The 16,067-nt window shown below is 44.2% G+C and overlaps 1 protein-coding gene across 5 annotated transcripts in view; it reads right to left on the bottom strand.

The window, feature by feature from the left end:
- Positions 1 to 15,290, bottom strand: part of SHISAL1 (shisa like 1) — a 70,848-nt gene extending 55,558 nt beyond the window's left edge. For 4 of the 5 annotated variants that reach the window (XM_032106659.1, XM_032106661.1, XM_032106657.1 and 1 more), the window contains exon 1: positions 14,671 to 14,753. The gene's annotated coding sequence lies outside the window, so the exon portion shown is untranslated. Of the gene's footprint in view, positions 1 to 14,670; positions 14,754 to 15,207 lie in introns of those variants that run through there. The other variant, XM_032106658.1, reaches the window with a different exon arrangement.
- Between the last annotated feature and the right edge of the window lie 777 nt (positions 15,291 to 16,067).

The raw sequence follows: 16,067 nt of genomic DNA, 5'->3' as shown, positions 1-16,067 counted from the left end.
TGGCAACTGGACTACCAGGTATGGGGCAGGTATTTTTGGACACTGCCATGGTGTACATATCCTCTCCCCCCAGTCTCTCATCTCCAGAGAATTCAAAGGTTAAACAACCATGACCAATCAATGTATCAAAAATTTAATGTTTGAAATTGAATAGTTAAACAATGCTGCACATACCTGTGAAGGGCCTTATTTGAAATGTCAGCCTTGCTACTGTCAGGCCATAATGAATACACAAGGCTCAGGTTTTCTGGGCACTAGAGCTCTGTTGTTTCATTTTCTTTCCTTGTCCAAGATCAACTTCATCAAAAGGATGGGATGAGTATTTATCCAATAATTGACACTAATAAGAGAGGGATGGTGGGAACAAAACTTCTGGATAAGCTCACATTACCGAAAGCAGGAGCTGCCTACTGGCCCATGCTGATGGACTGATCATGTGTGGTCACTCTTGTTTCCCATGTGTAGACACAGCCCTCTGAAGGGCCCAGCTCTGGGGGACAGACTGCTGCACCCTGTGCTTTGCTTTCAAAATCAAGCACAGAATGGTATTCTAGGAAGAGAAACAAAACTATCCAAACCACACCAAAATTGCACCAGGACAAGGAATCTGCTGCCCACTCAATGCCTCTTGTAGAAGAGGGGTGAGTTAAGGGTCCCTAAGCAGAATTCCCCTGGCAGATAACTCAGACATTCCTGGGACACCTCTCACCTATCTTTAGAAACATTCTGCAGCACACAGATCTGTATCTATTCTCAGTTCAGTGGAGAGGGGCTTTCCACATGCAAATCAATATGAACATCTCCATTTAGAAGACCAAGGAGGTACTGCTGACTCCACTGGGTGGAGAGAACTCCCTTGTGTATGAATACATCAAGTCCAAAGAGTCAGAGTCATGTCCTATCTACTAGCACTGGGCACCAGCCGAAGGTGAGACAGCCTTAGGAAACCTTATTTCTGGCAGCAGTTGATTGTCTTTTAGTCAAATGTGACAGAGAGGGTTGGCCTCATCATTACAGATAAGTAAGGAATACTGCAGTGACAATAGACCAGGGAAACACAGCAAGACCACCGGAAGATGCAGCCTTGAACTTTCTTGAGGAAATGAGGATGTGCCAAGTGAAGAAAATCCAACTATACACAGTGGACAGCAACCACCCAAACTGCAAAGAGCCCAGACTGTTACCAGCAGAAGAATTCTGATGCTGAAAGTTGCCTGTGGACCTCTGGAGAACTGGGAGCACAATAACTTCCTGCCATGTGAAGGACAGATGCAGGGAGTACAAGAGGATTACAGTGCTTAACAAGAGCACGTGAGAACCAGAGCTTGCATAACATCACTGAGAACCATGTCAGGAGGAGAATTAATTCAAAAGTCTTCTTCTTCAGAGTTACGTACAAGGTTTTAGGAGAAGATAAGCAAGGCTATCAGCCTGAAATTAAACAGGCTGCTTAATACATTTGTGTTTGGCATACCCAAGTCAGCATGGTTAGCCAAATCGTGACCTCCAAACTTAAAGGAAAAGAAAGAAGTTAAACTGAGGTTCAAGAGCACTTTGCTTTTGCCATGGCAGAATACAGAATAAAATGCTGCAGTAAATGAAACGAGCAAGGTGTAGCACATAATGGAGGATTAACTAGCTGCTCACTAGCCAGGACACTCCTGCATACATCAAATTGCTAACCCAGGCTCCAAGGACAATATTTACGTGATAACAGAACAGATCTCAAGACTTCAAGCACTCAGAAGTCTGTGCCTTAAGACACAGACCAAAGTTCTTCTGTCATATAGGTGTTGGAACAACCTGTTACAAGCAGAGAGTGAATGCCCCTACAGCACAAAAGGAGGAAGAACTTAAATACTGGCTGAAATGAACCAATCAAATATGTAAAAAGAGAATGAGGGGGAAAAACCTGGAGAGATAAATGACTCCAAATATTCCCTGTATCTTAAGACAGCACAAAGTTATGTATAAAGCTGTTGGTTGGAAGCTCAGAATACCTTTATGGTACCCATTAAGCAAATGTATTCCGTAGATTACTTTCCCAGCAAAGAAGGCAAATAAAGAAAAAGCATAGATACTTTGATGATATAAAAGGTTAATACTAGTAAAGCTTATGTCTTAACCTAAAAGAAATAGCATGACTAAACATGAGTCTGAACAACTCCAGGAAGAACTAGAATTTACAGAGTAAATCAAAGAAGTAAGGTAAATTCCCTAAAAATAAAACCAACATTAATACCACATTTGCAAATGGAGGCACCCCAAACTGTTCAGATGACCACAAAGATGTTACAACAAAGGGCTGTTGCAAAAAAACCTCAATTTCCTTCCATATCTGATCTGAGTTGCTATTGTTTGTTGTTTATAATGCTCAGTGATGGTTCTGTCTCCTCGAGATAAACTCACATGAGGCCTACCTGGAGAGCAGTCCTTGTAAGTACAATGGTTAAGCACACTCTGTGACTCCGCAACAAACCAAACTCTTTTGCAACACCCGTAATTGAAACTTTCCTTCTCAAAGAGGTGTTGATTACCCTGCCTCTAGCCACAGTAAGGACACTAGGAGGGAAAATCCCTCAGTATCTGGTGACTCACTGAAAACATGGTTAGTGTCCACATGGACAAAACTTATGGTTTATAGAGGAAGGACGATTTGACAGCCTCAGAAGTTTTTCTTCTTGTTTGGTGAGGAGACACATCTGAAAACTACTTTATATCAGGAACCCAACTACTGCACCCCTGAGAACATATAGTTTTAAAGCAGTCTGAATGAACACTGGGAATTTGATCACATTGAAGGTCCCTTCTCTCAGCACCAAGGAGCCCAATTCCTACTGCTGACCAAAACACTGCACAGGGAGCAAAAACCAAAAGCCCTTTCTGTCACAGAAACTTTAAATGTGCACAAGAAACACAGCCCAAAGCCATGGTGGAAAAGAGCTTTAGTGCTGCCACCTGAGAAAAGCCAACCGTGCGTGTCTCTGCTGTCAGTGGATCAAGTACCACGGTGTCATCCTGCCATCAAGATGCTGTTTCTGAGTTAATGGATTTCTAGTGAAGACCAACCTCAATCTCTTTTTTGTGATTCCAGGTCTCTTTTCCTGTGCCACTGCTGCCCTTGATGCTGAAAACTGGTAAGGCAGAGCTTCCACATTCCCACTGTTACTACTCCTCTCACAAGCTTTGCCCATTCAGTCCTTCAAGGACTCTATGCCAGAAGGCAAAGAAATGCACAGGCTTAACAGAATTTCTTCACCAAATTTATTTCAGAGAATTTAGGAGTTCCAATTCCTCAAAACTACAACAAGTCCCAAGACACACTTTCCCTTACACTGAGCTGACTCCCTCCTCAAAGCATCCACAGCTTGGAGAACACTTCTTTGCCTTCACCCAGAAATTTTTAGTAGGATCCATCACTCACTGAGGAACTGGGGGATAAAATGGTAAATGAAATTCATGCTGGTAAATGCAAAGTAATGCAGGGAGGAAATCCCTTTCCCTCAGCACCGGGCAGGCTACTGCATCTTAGAGAGAAAGGAAAACTATATTGAAATAATGCACATCAATTCTATGCAGGTAGTGATTTAGTACTCAGTAGCAGAATTTCAGAAGCTGATGAGAAAAAAGAAGGGGGGGGGGAAGAAAAGCTCATTATATCATGGTATGATTTTTCTACATCTCTAGAGCTGGAAAGGGATCAGAAATGACAAGGACAGTAAGAGGTGTAAAATGTTTTCTGTATGCAAAGCATTTGAACAGACTGGGAAGATTCAGCTGGGAAGGAATTTGATAAAAGTCTACAAAAATTTACAAGAAGCACTGACAAACTGAATAGACAGCAATCCTGCATCACTTCTCATAATACAAGAATTACCAGATAGCACTTTGAAAAACAACAAAAGAAGGTGGTTTTCCCACACAGCATGCAGTTTACCTGGATTTCTGTTTATAACAGAAGCTTACTTATCATTCAAGAACAATTAGACAAATTCTATGGATAGAAACTCCCACCAACAGCTATTGAACACAAAACTGTGACTCTGCTGCCAGACAGAATGTACCTGTGATGCAGCCAGCCAGAAGCTGAGAGGGTATATATGGAGAAACACAATTTCCCTATACTTAGATAAAAAAATACCTAGCCCAGCAAATATCAACAAGTGAGAAGAATGCTTAACCTGACCCAAACATCCACTCTTACACCTTTCTCCTGTGTCATCTGCCCAATCCAAGAGTCACACTGGTCTTTAAATTGTTTCTAGGAAAGCAGCTATTCCCTTTTGCTGTCACAATGAAACAGGAATGAGATCTCACCTTTTTTTTTTTTTTAAACACTCTAATGTTGTATTTATGCCTTACCCCATCCTGTTGATCACTTGTGTTTTGATGGCTTTACTTCTGTTGTATTGCGCTTTATATGGTGCAAAACAATGAAGGGTTTGTGTTCTAGTGATCTTCTGTTTTGACCAAAAGCTGCCACAGCACACCATTTAAAAAGCCAAACCATGCAGAAGAATTTATTTTTAAAATTTTAAGTGGCAGTTTGCTACTTCTCTCTTAAAGCAATATGTTCCTCAGACATTATTTCATCCTCCTTAAGTGCCAGAACTGCTCCTAACCACTCATATCATTACATTTGCAAAGATCATTCACTTTTGTGACAGAACAAATTTCAGGTTTAGGTGCCGGTTAATGTATTTTAAAGCATTGGCCTTTCTGCTTAGCCCTGTTGGAAATTATGGATCCCCTTCACGGGGGAAGAAGGAAGGCCAGAGAAACTGCCATCCCAATTAATTTCCATTGCATCCATCATCACTTGGTACTTCAAAATTCAGGCTCTGAATTTTTGAGTTCTTGCTATGAACGCTTGCTGGGTCACTGTGTTTGTTTTTGGTATATCATTACACTTGTTAGCAGCAGAATACACAGCTTGCTTTACTGGGTCTGCTTTGCTACTCATAGCTAGACAAATTAATTTTGATTACAACCTTCTTCCTGCTCCCCCAAATGAATAAAACCATCATTCTGATGGATTGCACTGCTTGGATACAGAAACAACATGCAAGATAATTCCACTTTACAACCCAAGAGGTATTTATCACAAAATACTTTTTACACTTACTGAAAGAGGATTAAAAAATTTGTGATTCTGTGATAGCAGAGCCATTATGGGCTTAAGAACTGAAGATAACAAATTCCTTGAGGACCATGTCTTAGCTTTATTTTCAAGGAAAGGACATAGGTAATCTACTCCCTTAAGCAAAGCTTCGGGGGTTTTTTAGTGTTTTTTCCTAAACTCTTCAAACTCTAAGTCTCTGGCTGTTCAATCATGGAAAACACTCTTGTGCAAGAGGACAGGACTTCTGAGGGCTTGCAATGACGATAGCTCTGAAAACAAGCTGATCATATCATGTGCTCAGCATCTCAATTCACAGGAAAAAAACATGTTCTTGTGGAGGGCCACTCTGTGCCAGATACAATTCTCCATAAGGGCCATGCAACTGACAGGCACTTTTTGTTGTTATGGCAGCTGAATAGGAAGAAAAATAGAAAAGAAATTAATGTTGAAGTGGGATAAACATTTGTTTGGTTTTGATGCTTGAAACTAAAACATCAGAACATTTACTTCATACCAGGCAGAAAGGAAAAGGAAAGGAAAAAGCAAGGGAAAGGAGAATTAGGTTCATGAAACAGGAAAATGATTTTCCAAGATCCGATCAGTACTGCCTGAAACAAAACCATTGCTACCAGCCCCAGCACCACTCCATATGGAAGACACAAAGAGGAAGAAGACCCCAACAAATACTTTTGAGGTAGAAGCCTGGCTCATTTTGGAAGTTTGCTGGCAGCTACTGGGCAGCCAGCCCATGCCAGCAGTAAACTGCAAAACACAGTCAATCCCAACTGTGGCAACTATAGCAAATTACAAGATTTCCATCTGTCTGCCTAAGCCCACCCAAAAAAAGGATAAAGGGCTGACAACACAACAGGGAAGGCAGAGCAAATTCAGAAATAAAAGAGAAATTTTAGCTTTGATCATGATGAGTGATTGCACTACAGTTTCATTTACATTATTTATTTTACACAGGGTTTTTAATTGTTTGTTATAATATGCAGGAGGTAGCAAAAACAATGCTTGCTTTCTGAGCCTAATTATCAAAAAAGACAGTAACATAAACACATCCTGCTTAAGAAAAGTGTTGACTTCCTTGAGAATATTGCTCCTCTTTTATCTTTCCTTGAAAAGCAGTTGGCACCAAGAACTGTGACTGGGGCTTTCTGTGACGCATGCACAGTACAGGGCGCTTCAGAAAACCATGGTGGGAGCTCTGGCTCGAGGCTTTAAGGCTGGCCTATAATTATCATTAGTTTAAGACTATTGGTTTACATTTCAGTGATCAAAAGAGAAAAATAATGCCTTAAATGTTTCAAACTGTGAAGCCTTGCGAACGTGTTTATTCTGTACTTTATTTCCATCACTGCAGTAAGTTTGGAGCAATGTTACTGATGTTCAACACAAAGTAATTAATTGCATGATTAAGAGTTCTCAGTCATGTGAACTTATGTTCACGTGACTGAAAATTTCCTGCTGCAGTCCAAACTCAGAAGGTTTAGGGAGAAGCTAGGTGGAGTTAGGGAATAGTAACAAAGGTTAAAAACTGAACCAAAATTTGCCATAAGCATTAGCCTTGTTGCAGCTCTCATCACAGAGACAGCAGACCAATAGAAAAGCACAAAATGAACACATGTAACACAAATTAATTTTAAGGAGAGCTATGTGTGCATGTGGATCCATATTTATTTCTCTCATGTTCAATAGATTCTAGAAAAAAAACTAAAAACAACCCAGCAGCAAACTTCAGATTCCAGCCTTAGGGCTCAAGTGACTAATGATGGATAGAATTTTCCCTACTATTAATATACTATGAGAAAGGAGAGACTGTCTAACAAAGACTGAATTAATGGACTGCATGACACAAAAGTGTGGAAATCTAATCACAGAAACAGGGAATGGATGGGGCTGGCAGGGACCTCTGGAGGTCATCCAGCCCAATCCCCCTGTTCAAGGGTCACCTGAAGCAAGTTCCCCAGAATTGCATCCAGGTGGGTTTTGAATCTCTCCAGAAAAGGAGACTGCACAGCCTCTCTGTGAAGCCAGCTCCAGTGCTCTGTTACCCTCACACACCCATAAGCTCTTGACTCGTTCTTCACCCTTAGCAGAGCTCAACACATTCCAGTTGCTCTCTCACATAAACAGCAGCTTGGCCACCTTGCCTTGCTGCCCTGGCTTTCCTAGAAGGAGTGCAGCCATCCATGACTCTATTCCCATCATGTCTCTCTGGCTGCAATGAGATCATGGTCCTGATGATAAAGAGCAGAAAGGCAAAAGTAGTACCATTGCTGCCAATTCCCTTCCTCATTAATTTCTCATTGTTATATTAAGCTTACTGCATCCCGATTCCTGCAGAGGGGACTCAGCAAGGGTTTTCTTTCACAATAGCAGCCCTCAGGCACATGGGGCTTGACCCTGCTCCCATTCAAATAAATAGGAATTTGTCCACAGACTTGCAAAAGTAGAATACCTGTCTTGAAGGAGTTATTTCATATTAAAGAAATATTCGAGCCCTGTTCAGTAATTCTTCATTTGTGCCCTTCTACTCTGAAATAAAGGTGAATTGTTGCAAGACATGGTTGTAATTTATCAATATAGTTCTATGTATGAGGCTCCTAAAAAGCAATTATCACCAGCAATGCATGATGTGAGCTGGTTTCTTATGTGAAATTTGTTTCTGAGGTAAACACTCTGGAGTTTCAAGGGAGCTCCTGACTGACCCTAGTTGGGAGATGAACAGTGAGAAGGAAGAAGGGAAATGGGAAGCAGAGTGACAGGTCCTGATCTTTGAAGCAGAGGTGAGCACAGTGATTTGTGCACCCTGCTGCTCTTCCAGCAGCAGAGCTGCCTGTCAAAAACCACAGGGTAGAAGCAGAACAGCAGCAAGGCCATGGGACCCTTTCCATTTGCCACCTGCCCTTCAGGGGCTGCGGGACAGGACATGGCTCAGTGCCACGGCCCTGGCCAATATCCCTGCACTAGAGCAGTCCCTCTGCCAGCCCCTTACACAAAAGTGTAAGGTTTCCCACAGGAATTCACAGAGTTGCCCAAACAGGGATGAGAGGGGCTCCAACACAAAGTAATAATTAACAAATCTCCAACTCGTGTGTATAGAATCTCCTTGCATAGCTGGCTCCAGTGATTGTTCACTTTCTGGCTGGAGTCCAGGTTTCTAAATCCCTGCCAACAGTATTTCTAAAAATTAATTTCCAGCAATATCTTAATCAACAAAATGTTGCCACATCACAACACTTTACAGAAGGATCACAATGAATTACTCTTAAAACTCCACACAGTTGAAAGGGATAATGAGCATTATACTGAACTTGCCTCTTAAAAATGGTTTCAGTCCTGAGAACAACCACTCACTGATTTCTGCCATGACTTTCACATTTCAGCCCTGTCAGTGATACTGTCTCCCAAAAAGCCAGATACGAAACCAGTGTTTTATTCAGGTCAGGGCTCCTTCACCACTAATCTATAAGGGGAATTCAATTGACAGTATGAATGTTACAAGAATGAATGTCTTTTTCTCACCACAAAATAGAAATTAAACCTATCCTGTGAAGATGCTGTTCAGTTCCCATTCATTTCCGTTCACACATGCTTGACATCTCCCTCCTTTGGGATAAAAAGTTCTTCAGGACCGTGAAATTTTGGGCTACAGCTTTCAAGTAAATCATTCGTGCAGTCTTGTGTTTCGGGTCTGCATTTTGGGATATTTGTACCCTTAGAAATAGAAATGTTTTGTATCTTGAGGATAGGAAGCTTGGTCTATCATCTTGGCAGCTTTCTGTCCAATGATATGCAATGGTCATACTGAAAAAAACAAGACATGAACAAAGAACCCAAACTTAACTCTGGATCTTAATGCATATTGAACATTTATATTTGCCATTCAGGATAATGTGTCTGAAGTGGATGTAATTTCCTTGGAAAAGTTTCTCTCTCTAGAATTTTGTCTATAGTAATTACCTGAAAAGTGACATAAGGGGAAAGCATGTAAGCTACATGCTTTACAAGACAAAGGTCTTTTTTTAATTTAAAAACTGTAATAATTATTGGGCAGGGGAGTAAGTAAAGAAGAATTTAACAAATCTTGATGCTGTTAAGATACCACAGGGGAAAAAATGCATTTTCCCAAAGGTTCACCACAAAAAGAAACCAGTCTAAGATGGGAGACAACCAGAGAAAATGACTACCACAAGCTGAAAATTGTGTGAAGAAGCAGCCCTGAGGCTCTCACGTACGGGAATGCAACACAAATGGCAAAAGCTCTAATCTATATCTTCCCACCACTTCCTTGAACCCTGACAGCTCTATTCGGACAGAACAGTGCCTTTCTAGTGGCAAAATTAATGGAATACATGGATTTGGGAAAGGAAGGAATCACAGATATCTGTGAGTTACATTTTGGAAACCCTAGCCTCCAACAGGCTTTAGGTGATTCATTTTAACCCCTCTTAAAGGAAAAGCCTGTAACTGGAGAGGATTCACTGTTGTGAAACAGCAACACAGGAACGTCAGTAAAATAAGGGCTGGAATGTCTCCACCTTAAAAAAAATAACATCCAAAGGAAGAAAAGGAAAAAAAAGTTTTAGTTAGGAACCAGTCTGGCTAGAGTACAGCAACTCAGAGCAGCAGAATTGCATTCCGAAGTTTTCCTTGGTAACTTCCAAGAGTCTCACATCAGTGTGGGAGAGGACATTTTGCTTCTTCAGGTAAATTGAAATCGCGCTGCCTTTTCTGCTTGAAGTAGCAAATCCTTTGTGCAACAGCTACTACATCACACCTCACAGCTCCTAGAGTTCCACTGCTAGTATGACCTGAGGGGCTCAAATGGCATCCATTAGAATAAGTAAGATTTTATCAGTAACATGCTGAAGCCTCAGTTGTTTCTCTGGGCAGAACGAGAGCGGATAATCCTCCACAGTGCTGCCAGAAATGCCCTGAGATTTGCTGCTTGCAGTGCTTGGTCTGCAGACATGTTACTGCCAAGAGCTCTGAAGCTTAGAACAATGCTTCATGTTCCGTGTTATGGGAGTCTGGTTCTTTATTAGGAAGTCTCTTTCTAGCTACTGAAGTATGTTTAGGAATACAGCTTGTTCCTATGGAAATCAGAGAGAATTCTGCCCTTGCCTCCAAATAGAGCAGGAACAGACTCCCTGTCTGCAACATCAGACATCTTGGCATAAAGTGAGAAAATTGGGAGGGCCTGCTAAGCTTCACTGGTGTGGAAAGGTCAGCCTACAAATCAAGAGGCTGCAGGATAAGCGGGTAGGCTGCAGCACCTCTCCCTGCCCTATCCCCAGAGAACACCCCAAATCCACTCCTTGGCTTCTTCCCCCTGCACAGCCAGGAGGAGCTGCCAGTCCATCCCGGAGCTGAAGGGAAAAGGCAGAGCAGCAGCAGCATCTCATGGCTGAGGTGCTGCTGAACACAGTCACTCTGAGCAAAACAGGTCTGGGAGGAGCTTGAATGTCAAAGTAATTTGAGCTGATGTCTCTATTTTACAAGTAGGAAACACATCCAGGTCCAAAACTTCCAAAATGACTTGGGAGTTTGAGCATGTGAATTTGCATGTGTGTGATCAGGCATCTTAGAGACGGGGGAGAGGTATCCCTGCAGAGTGCATTTTTTAAAACACAGATTTCTTTGGGTTGTTTCAAATTTGGGCCTTAAAAGCCTAACTAGTTTTGAAATTATTATATACAGTTCATTAAGAATATGGTGAGTAAATGAAAGGTCAAAAAGGAGCTTTTCTACATCTTCACATTTAAGAAGTTTCATTTTTTAGAAGAATAAAATGACAGAAACAGGAGAGTTTTAAATTTCCACTGGTATGTAAAAATACATTAGTTGTTTTATCTTAAGTTTGGCCATTAAATGCTGATGGAAAAGCAGAAGTAAGTCTACCATAGATAAGACAGATCACTTTAGAATTCAGTTTTTCATCTGCAAGCCTTTCACACGAAGCAATTCTGCCTCAATCTAAAAGACTGATTTATCAGAAGTATTGATTATTAACATGATTTGGAAATGAAGACTAAACAAAAAACCCTATAGCTAAATCAAGTACATCACCATTTGAAGTACAAACACTTTATAGTAGTTCATGAAGAACATCATTGAGCTCCCAACTGGAATAACAGAAACATCTCTCATACCTAACACCATTATTTGCTCCTGTCAAATGAAGTTATGTTTTTATAAGCTCAAAAATAATACCTGGAAACTCACCTGCCCAACCTTTTCCTAGAAACACAGAAAAAAATTCCCAAAAACGTTTCACTTTGGATGTTCAGTGCTGGTCTCTGCCCTTCATGAGTCCCTTGCTGCCAATATGCCTACTTTAAATTCAAAACTGCCTTATTTTTCCATCCAGAAAACCAGTACATTCAACCTGACAGCAAACAGGAAAAGCAGTGATGAGCCATTCTTTTGTTTTCAAGTCCTTGGAGTACAGATCTGTGAACTTCTTCTCTGAAAGCTGTTTCCTTCAAATATGCTCAGCAAAACGAATATTAAGGAACTAGCACTGAAGTTATTCCTCCACATCATCTTCACACTGATCTCCAGCAATCTCACTGCCTCTCAGATCACTGGTGCACAGATGCACAGAGGACTGAGACAGGAAAAATGTTGGCTACCATTTGTTGTTGTGCTGCACTAACACTTTGCTGCTTCCCCAGAGATCTCTCTGGGCACAATATATGCCCATAGCAAGACTCCACACTCCAAATAAGCAACACTGAATGATGATGATTAATGGGGGTAGGGAAAAGTTAAAATAGAGGGGTAAAGGGACCTGTCCAGAGTAGATCAGTTACAGAGAAAGGAGCTCAACCACCTCCTCTAAATACTGGGCCAGTATCTTATTCATCCCAGGTGTGGGACTTCCAGCACCAGAGAAACAAAGAATATTAAATCTATTTCCACATGACAGCAAAGTTTGAGCAATAGGCAGGTTGAGCAGTTTGGAATATCTTTAATATGAACACCACTAGAAGCATTTTTGTTTATGAAAACCAGTGTACATTATAGCCAAGTTACTTTGGTACAATGTTGAGTAAAACACAATGCAAACCAATATCATTATCCCTATTTATAGACTTAGCCTTCATGTCTGTGTACTTTTTTCCCCACTCCCTCAATCAAAACCTCTTTACCAGTGACAGCTCTACATACTCAGATGTCTTCTCACAACCTTAAGTGATTATTGTTCTGAAAAGATCTACAAAAGTAATAAGGGCTTGTTACAAATTATCTTTCTTGGTGCCTGTTACCAGTCTTAAAAAATAAAACTAAGAATCGCCCCCCCCCCCCCATGGCAACTAGGGTCTGAAAAATGAGCTGGAGTATCTGTTGTTCTTACTACCACCAATAACAAAAGACTGAGCTTTACTGAGGATGTAAAGCAGAGAGTAAAACCTCTATCACCTTCTCTCTACTTGTACTGACTGTGCAGCACTAAGTAGTAAAAATTTAATTGTTCAGCATGGAAATTTAAGTCAATGACATCCAAAGGAGACAAGATGACAACTGAGATTTCTTTTCTTTCTTTCTATTTATGGGATTGTCATAAAGTTGCTCCACTAGTAACGCATGGCTGGTGATGGTCCTCAACTCACAAGAAATATTTTCAGACAGGTATCTTGCTACTGGATTGATAAGAAGCAGAAGAAAAAAGTCAAGGTCACAGGCCTTAGGGGTATTTCAGTAAAAGCTTCAAGTGTGATTTGCCTACTCTAATGCATTTGGAATGACGCATATGTTTTAGCACTTTGCTGGACTGAGCTGAGGATAGACTCTTTCTCACAATATGAAAGAGACAGTTATTTTATAACAATTTATTCACTCAGAAGGAGTGTTTCAAGAAAGAAAGAATGTGTGCTTCATACAGAAGTTCCCCTACTATTATAACTTCCTACTCCTGTAATCTGAAACAGTCACAACTGAACATCTCTCGGGCAGTATTTCAGAACTGAATATTCTAAAACATTCCTTACACACTCACGATGCTTCTCAACATAACACCATATATTAAACTGTCTCTTGCAAAACTATGAACATTTGGAGAAGAGTTTCAGATGTTTAACCTAACATGTAGTTAAGTTAGAAGTGTATGTTTGCTCATTCTCTCTAAGAAAAGGTTTTACGTCGCTCTCAGGTTGCAATACTGAGGCAAGTGATTGCAACTGTCATTCAGTTTTGCAGCATTTTCTTTCCTTACTCTTGCATCTTCTCACTGGATGTGTACTCTTTGTGACAGTGGTTACTCCTGTAAATTTCAGAAAGCTAAAGACTCTTGTTTTTACCTGACTGATGAATTTAACTCAGGAAAGCAGTTAAAAATGGCATTAGAATCACTGTTTTCAGCTGGATAATAACAGTACATACTTTTTGAAGACGAGCAGGACTGCGTCATGTTAAATAAAGGCTGGAGTTAAAAAGGGGGATTTTTACCTCTACCATTAGGGAAAAGGAATGTATAATATATGTTCACTCCTTGTAACAGAAGACAATACACTCATATACTCAGTTTTAACAGTGCTCCATCTTAGATGAAGTGTTTTGCTTGATTAGCTCAGAGCACAGGTGCAAGTGAGTGACATTGTGACATTTCCTTTTCTTGAGCAGAGTGGGGTAGGAAGAAGTTGAAGAGACCTGTCAAGGTCACACCACAGCACGATGACAAAGTTACACACGAAGTCACCACGGATTCCCAGCTCAGCTGTAGCAGAGACTGCAACACGATGCTCCTCAAAGGGTTTTGTGTGGCCAAATGACACACAAGCAAAAAGATCCGTAACATCACAGCTTTTAGTACTAACACGTCTCAGGAGTCCTTGGAACATGAGACAAGTCAGACCACGTCTTAGTTTGAGCTTTATAGCTAAACGAGGTAATGCAGCAGAACAACTACTCAGAAACCTTGTATAACCCTCACATTTGATTAATCACATCCACGTATCGTTAACTAAGTCTGGGGAAATCGCTGAGCGTTGGAGGAAAAGCAAACAGGGGCCACAGGATCACGCAGGGTTTATTTGCTTGTTTTCGTCCCCGGTGACAAAACACAACACCAGTACGAACATGAAAAGAGAGAAAATCGGGCAAATAGATAACCCCGAAGGCTGCGAGGGGTCCCGTTGTCATGGAAACAAGTCACCACTAACGAGCTCTCCGCGGCACGAGTGATTAATACCCGAGCCTTGTAAATAAATATTGATTCCGAACCCAAGCAGACACACAGGCACCCTGCCGCCAGCCGCTGGATCGGGGCGAGCAGCAGCGCGGCGCGCACACGCCGCGGCTCCCTGCGCACAAAGGGGACCGCACAAAGTTTCCCGAGCGCTGCTGCCACCGCGCTGCGCGGGGGAGCGACGGCGGCCGCCGCACAGCACAACGCGGCCCGGGCCGGGCCAGGTGCTCTGCCCCGCTCCGGGAGCCGGGCACGGCGCCCGCAGGTCTCCGGCAGCGAACGGAGCAGCGCGATCCGCGACCGACCCCCGCCCGGCCCCGCACACCCCTCCCGGACAGACCACCCTCACCTTGCGCTGAGTCGCTGCCCGCGCACAGCCACTTTTCCCAACAGCTGCACGGCGAAACCACGAAGGGAAGCGCGGCTCCGGCGTGCGGCAGCGGTGCCCAGGGCGGTGGAGGCACCTCCGACCTCGGGGAGCAGAGCGCGGTGCTTCAGCCGGCGAGCGGGGGGACGAGGCACCGATGCACAGGAGGAGCTGCTGCTACCTCCTTCCCCATCTCCCCCCTCTACGGCTCCCCCATCCCCTCCTGTCCCCGCCCGCTTCTCCACCTTCTCTCTTCCTCCCCCCGCCCCTGCTCCAACCAGCTGCTCTCGCTCCACCTGGGCCGGCTCTCCAGGTGCCTCCCTGCTCCCATACGCGTCCCCTACAGCAGCTGGAGCTCCGGGGCGGGTGCACTTTCCGCTGTCCCGCACGGAAACTTCCCCGGCCCCCGGCGCTCTTGTCCTGTACGGAGCCGGCTGCTCGCCTCGGCCGGGGACGTCGCAGCACGGAGCCCTGTCCCGGCTCGGGGACAGGCAGAGCCGCCCGGAGGTGGCCACTCACCTCAGGAAAGCCCCGGCGGCACCCTGCGGGGATGGGGGTGGACGCAGCGCTGGTGGCATCACCGACGGAGGTGAAACCTGGCGGGGGCGCGGGGCGCACCCCCTGCTCTCCCCTCTGCCGCTCCTGCTGCGGGGCTCCCGGGGAGGGACGCGCCGCCCGGGCGCTGCCGGCACTGCCGCCTCTGCGGTGGCCACCGCCCGCCCCCCCGGGCTGGGGGGAGGATGGATGAGGGAGGGGGCGCCGGCAGGGCGGGTGCGGCCGGAGCGGAGCGGAGCCGTGCGGTGCCGCTCTGCGGTGCACAAGGATCGGCTTCCCCCGGGCAGGCCGGGCCAGGAGACGACAGTGCGGTGGCTTCCCCAGGGCTCCCAGCCCGGCGCTGGTCCCTGCCCGGCTACGACCCGGGCCCGCTCCCCTCTTCCTTTTCTTCTTCTTCCCCCTTCCCGCACGCCGCCCTCCCCTCCCAGTGGTTTACGAGGGCACCGGGGATTAAGTGTACTTTCAGTTTTAAGAGCATTATATTAATAAACAGAGATTCGGTGATTTTAAATTACTCTGCGAGCATCCGGCAGCCTGTTAAGAAGCAATCCCCTCTAGGCACGGTTTAATCGGAAGGATCAGAGCGGGCGCCGCGTCCTCCGGTGCCTCCGGCAGGGCTTGCCCGGGGAGCCGCGGCCGAACGCCCACCTGCTGTGGGGTTCCTTAGGAAAATTCCTTACGGGAGAGCCCTGCCCGGCCCGGGAAGGCGGTGCGCGCACAGGTGCCGGCGGGAGGGACGGAGGGAGCACCGGGAGAACCCCGGCCGCCGCCTGAAAACAGCCCCAGAGTTTTGAGTCACACGTCTCACGAGAGACTAGCCCAGC

This window comes from Corvus moneduloides, chromosome 4 (assembly GCF_009650955.1).
Source record: "Corvus moneduloides isolate bCorMon1 chromosome 4, bCorMon1.pri, whole genome shotgun sequence".
Lineage (NCBI taxonomy): Eukaryota > Metazoa > Chordata > Aves > Passeriformes > Corvidae > Corvus > Corvus moneduloides.
Note: the sequence above shows the minus strand (reverse complement) of the source record. Positions and strands in the feature narration are given on the sequence as shown.